Source organism: Labeo rohita, chromosome 3 (assembly GCF_022985175.1).
Source record: "Labeo rohita strain BAU-BD-2019 chromosome 3, IGBB_LRoh.1.0, whole genome shotgun sequence".
Taxonomy (NCBI): domain Eukaryota; kingdom Metazoa; phylum Chordata; class Actinopteri; order Cypriniformes; family Cyprinidae; genus Labeo; species Labeo rohita.
Genome location: NC_066871.1, coordinates 23,147,385 through 23,153,384, shown reverse-complemented (window position 1 = coordinate 23,153,384; position 6,000 = coordinate 23,147,385). Strand labels below are relative to the sequence as shown.

The following is a 6,000-nucleotide window of genomic DNA, read 5'->3' as shown; positions in this document are numbered from 1 at the left end:
CAAGTCTTACTGACCCCAAACTTTTGAACGGTAGTGTATATATAAATATATATATATATATTTATATATATACACAGTATAGTTCATCAGATTATTGAGTTCTTCAATCTTTTTCGAACGATTCATTACAAGAACCAGTTCATAAGAGTCATGTTCGTGAATCAAACTCAACTGAGCGGTATGTTGCTGATTCACTACCGGAACCGGATCATACTTGTTAATTCTCCGTGAATAGAAAAATTCGTTTGTTTTGCCTTCCCTCGAGGACAGAAATAAGTGTTATTGCTTCATTGTATTGTATTAAATTAAGAGTTCGTCCGATATGAATTAACATTTTATCTTTTTATTGAAAGGACGAAAAAGATTCAAATCCAGAACTCGGTTTGTTTCTCCAACAAAATTATCTCGTGGATTCAGCGCACACGTAGGCCTACTATGCTGTGATACGTTTTCGTACTTTGTTAAACTCAACAGACATGTCCGTATAAACGGTTAATTATTCTTTTTTTTTTTGTCTCTGGAAAAAGTAGCAGCATACAGATACACAAACACCATACAGGTGAGTAAACAATATAATCACTTTCCAGTTTGAGTTTGAACAGTTTCTAATAAGGATGTTACAAACATTTAGAACAACTCCCTCTTATTTCAGCTTTTGTCTTTTAATAGGCTGTCTGTTGATTATACTTCAAGCATATATTGTTTTAAAAATAACATTTTCGATTATTGTGTTGGTAATAATAATTAGGCTGCTGGCACTGACCCCAGTTTTGTAGTATTGCTCCTCACAAATCCCTCCGTTCAGACCCATACTCAGCTGTCATTATCTTTAAAGACTCACATTCCTTTGAGTCGATTATTGTTTGGCTCATATCTCACCCTTTGTTTATGCTGTCTGCTCTTTGTTATGAAATCTTTCAGCTGTGTCAGAGTGTTTGCCTCCCTCTCATGGTAATATTACAGTTCTCACTGCTCACGTTTTATTTTGTCAGACAGGAGCCTGCAATAGATCCGTGCCAGCTTGGAGATTACTTCTTGTGCATCATGAGAAACTGACATGTCTGTAAAGATAGAACGAGCAGAGCCAGTGATACAACAATTGGATGTAATATTAGACCTCTCTGATATAGTATGATCTGTGTGTGTGTGTGGCACTGAGGGCTGGGATATCCACGAGACAATGAACATGCTGGAGCAGTGCCTCGGTGATGCACGTGACACAATGCGGCAGCTGGCTGGCTGACTTCAAGGCCACACTAGAGCGGGAGGCCAATTCATTGTTTACAGTCCTGGAGCGCTGCACAGGCTTGCACAAGAGCTTCCCCTGTGCACCTCACCAGGTGTAAGACTCATTCAAATTTCTAAGCACAACAGACGTTTATGCAAGGGTGTACAGTAGGTTTTATTTTGAACGTTAGGGGAATTGAAGAGGAAAGCATTTAAGTGGGGTTCTGGGGAATGCTCGCATGATTGATTAACTTCTACAGGATGGTGTTTTTTTGGCCACACGAGAAAAGTTGGTTAAAGGGATAGTTCACCCAAAAATGAAATTTCTCTCATTAATTACTCAACCTCATGTCGTTCCAAACCCATAAGACCTTCGTTCATCTTCAGAACACAAATTAAGATATTTTTGATGAAATCCAAGAGCGTTAAAAAACTCCATGTGACATCAGTGCTTCAACCGTACTGTTATAAAGCTACAAGAATACTTTTTATGCACAAATAAACCCAAAAATACGACTGTATTCAACAATTTCTTCTCTTCGATGTCAATTGACGCATGTTTACAAGAGAACCACGATGCATGAATGTTGAAGCTCTTACAGGTTTAGAATGACATGAGGGTGAGTAGTTAATGACAGAATTTTCATTAATCTTTAGTAACACAACTGCAGTAATAGTAAACATTTACTTGTTTGCTTAGAATACATGAGGTGTTTTGTATTATTTAAGCACCTAGACCCTTATCAACACAGAATTTTTTACTTGGGAAGTACCATGAAACTAACTTTACTTAACCTTCTTTATAGTGTAAATGTTTGTTTTTGTTTTAATATAATTTGATTATCATTACCTTACTTGTTCACATTGGCCACATACGCACTGAAAGTTTCAGGAGTGACAACCGCATTTAAGTGTGGGAGTGAGTTCCTTAAATTATCGTTCCATGTGTGTACTGAACACATTTTTGTGTCCTGTGGGAGTGAATAAGAATTTAGCCGTTTGGTATCTTCCGTTTTTTTGGCTAAAGACTCTTTTATCTGTCAGTTTTTGCTAAACTATCGCTGGTAGACATGCTGTTTTGTTTATGCTCGGCAGGCTGCTTTAGAGAGTGCTGTCTTGCAGTGTTGCCATGTCCTCATATTTACAAGCGCTTTTACGCATGTTGTTTGGTCTTAGCTCATAAAGCACTTTATGGCGTTCATAAAGTGGTCTGTTGTGGATATGAGAGATTTTTTTTTTTTTTTTGTGATAAAGCATTTGGGTGTTTTAGTGTTTTTTTTTTAGCTTGTCCTTGTTTGTTTGTTTTTTTTCTGTGAAGATCTGGCAACACACTCTACTGCAGGATTTGTGATTTCTTGCATCTCACATACAGATGAAGACACATTTCTGATCCGTGTTTAAAATACGTCATTAGCAACTAGTTGTTCAGTTCGGTTCCGTACACACTGTGTAGAATTTCTGTAAATGTGGTTGTCACTACCTGTATTTTAGTGAATTAAGATGAACTGACAGCTGAATTTAGCTGCAGTGTGTACGTAGCCATTATCTCTTGGAATAGGAAAAGTCAGGCTTCCCTAATATCAGATATCAGCATGTGCGTTGTTACAGTATAAGTACAAATTATAGGTGATACCATTGATGGTTCTTATTTCCATGCTTGGTCCAATGTAGACTAGTTTTTTGTTAACTATAGCATAATGATAATAAGCAGCCTACAGAAACTCTAGTTGCAACATACCACAATTTTGCAGGGTGGTCATGAGTAGTTAAAGATGTTCACTTCCAGAAGAAAAATGTACGGATAATTTACTCACCCCCTTGTCATCCAAAATGTTCATGTCTTTCTTTCAGAGAAATCCTGAAATGTTTTCCTCAAAAAACATAATTTTTTTTTATGGCTAAAGAAAGAAAGACGTGAACATCTTGGATGACAAGGTGGTTAAATTCTCTGTAAATTTTTGTTCTTTAAGCCTTCTTATTAATATTGGCGCAAAACAGTATTTTGTCTTATTGCCTGCAGTCTGTTTAGATTATATGTTTTGATCATTTTTTCTCCACATAGTGTTTTGAAGCAATAAATTCTCAGCATAAATTCAGATTTTTCACATTTTATCATGTGTTGTGATAGTAGGAGCTTGAGCAAATCTTATTACATGTTTGGAGCGAACTGGTGATTGAGCACCCAATAGCTTATGACTTCCACCACTTGTGCAAAATTAAATGAACAGGGCTTTAGTCACGTTGTGCAGATAAATGGTTCCAGTGGCGCGTTTCAGACCGGAATTTTGCATTTATCATTAAAGCTTTGAATGTGCAATGTATATAATTAATGAATAGTCCTACATTTTCATGTTATAGCTAAATATTGTGGGGTTGTAGTTGCTAGATTTGCTAGACGACTTCATTTTTTGCAAAGTTGGCTCAATGTATACAGTAGCTTACCCAAAAATGAAAAATTTTAATTCTTTACTCGTAAGTCAAACTTGTATGAGTTTTCTCACAGTTATTTGCACAATGTAGTTTTACAGTGACGATATTTCAGCAAAGCCTGTCTGAGTGCTCTGTCTGGGTCAATTTTTCTACAAGTGTTAGGGTGTCTCAGGCAGTTTTTACCTTTATGAAGGTGATAGCTTTTTTTTAAACATTGATGCATGACCCATTTCCAACGGCAATACAAAGCAGCACATGCGTGACATGCAAACCACCACTAAAGAGTGCCAGTTCCTCACAACCATTTCACATCTCATGCATGCAAATTCTGCCCTGCATTGGAACATCAACTTGTCTTTCCCTTGTGTTTCCCTGTCTTCACCTTGCTGCAGCATTTGTTATTGAGTGGATTTAGTGTCAGTGGCACTCGCACTGTTGTGCACTCGCACTTCTTGTAATGCAAAGTTGTCATGAGTGATTGGAGCCTAGCCCTAGATTAAAGTCAATGTGAATAGATTGCGACTGTTCCCGCACTTTTTTTTTTTTTTTTTTTTTTAGCAATGTTGGTCCCTGAGGTATTTTCCTTTTAATTTTCTCTATAGAAATTTTAAAGAATTCTTTAATAAAAATGTCACATTTTATGCAATAAAGTAGGAAGGAAGTAAAATATAAAGTTTTGCACAGACTTGTTTTAATGGAAGATTAATGGGGTTTTTATTTCTGGAATTTAACTTCTTTAATGTGCCAGTTAAACGTTTTCAAACAGTTTTTAATGTTTTTTTTAAAGAAGTCTCTTCTGCATTTATTATATCCAAAATACAGCACAGACAGTAATATTGTGAAATATTGTGAAAATTCAGCATCATTACTCCAGTCTTCAGTGTCACATGATCCTTCAGAAATCAATCTAATATGCTGATTTGTTGTTCAGGAAATATCTATTATTGTTATCAATATTTAAATGGTAAAGTACATTTTGTTCAGGATTCTTTGAATAGAAAGATCCAAAGAGCAGCATTTATCTGAAATAAAAAGCTTTTGTAACATTATACACTATACCATTCAAAAGAATTTATAGAAATGAACGCTTAAATCAAAAGTTATGATAAAGACATTTATAACGTTACAAAAGATTTCTATTTCAGATAAATCCTTTTCTTCTGAACTTTCTATTCATCAAAGAAACATGAAAAAAATCTACTCGGCTGTTTTCAACATAATATTAACAAATGTTTTTTTTTTTTTTTTACCAGCAAATCAGAATACTAGAATGATTTCTGAAGGGTCATGTGACTGGAGTAATGATGCTAAAAATTCACCTTTGTTTTAATTTTGGTTTGGATTCATTTAATTCAGTGGGGTTAAATGTGGGGATAAAAAAATCCAGACAGTGTTCTTTTTACTGTATTATTCTTTCTTTTACATCTGTCTGTAATAAAAAAATATATTTAAAGAAATCAGCTTTGAAATCACAGTAATAAACAAACAAAAAAAAAATTAAATGGCAAAAATGTTTCACATTTTTACTGTTTTTGCGGTGCTTTGGATAAAATAAATGCAAGGTTGGTGAGCAGAAGAGACTTCTTACTTCTTAAGATTAAATATCTTACTGTTGAAAGACTTTTGACTGATAGTGTATTTCCAAAAGAAAACTTAAATTCAATTAGAAAAAAATGTATAGAACTTGATTTTATTCATCTGGAATTGATTAAATCTTGGAAAATGAGTTGCTTACCAGAATAAAGCCAGACTGAATTTGAGGTTAACACTGTGTTTAAATATTTTTTTGACCTGTTGGTTAACATTATCTAATAGTCTATGTGGCCTATGTGACATCAGCGGAAAAGTTGATTCAGAGGAAGAGCAAGTTAGTAGATTTTATTAAAGATCACAAAAACTAGTTCACAATAAGGTGAGGAACATGCAGGGAAATAAATGTCAACTTTGACCTAAGTTGATTTAAGGAACATTTTTTGAATTGATCACACTGCTACTGTTTTGTTACGGCTTGTTTTATTTGGCAACATATACCTGAGTAAAGCTTGTTTCTGTTTGGAGAAGATAAATGTTTTCATCCAGTTTGTTTGCACAGTAATACTGACATATATTGCCTGTTGTGCCAACAGGGAGCCGACCATTGAATCTTGTCCAAAATCCTGTAAGCTCCATCACTAGCAAGGTGATATTCAGTCTTGGTTTTCAGAAGGAAACCTACACCCATTTGATTGAGTTCTGGAACATCAGCCTTCTCTGTTCAGAGTTTAATTTGGTTTGGAATATGTTACAGAAATAATAGCTCGTTTCGAAATATTACACAGTTGGTGAAATCCATGATCCTTGAAA

The 6,000-nt window shown here is 35.0% G+C and overlaps 1 protein-coding gene across 1 annotated transcript in view; it reads left to right on the top strand.

Annotated features, from left to right (window-relative positions):
- Positions 1 to 243: 243 nt before the first annotated feature.
- emp2 (epithelial membrane protein 2) overlaps positions 244 to 6,000 on the top strand; it is a 44,147-nt gene continuing 38,390 nt past the window's right edge. The window contains exons 1-2 of the mRNA XM_051105956.1: positions 244 to 424; positions 528 to 559. The gene's annotated coding sequence lies outside the window, so the exon portion shown is untranslated. The remainder of the gene's footprint in view (positions 425 to 527; positions 560 to 6,000) is intronic.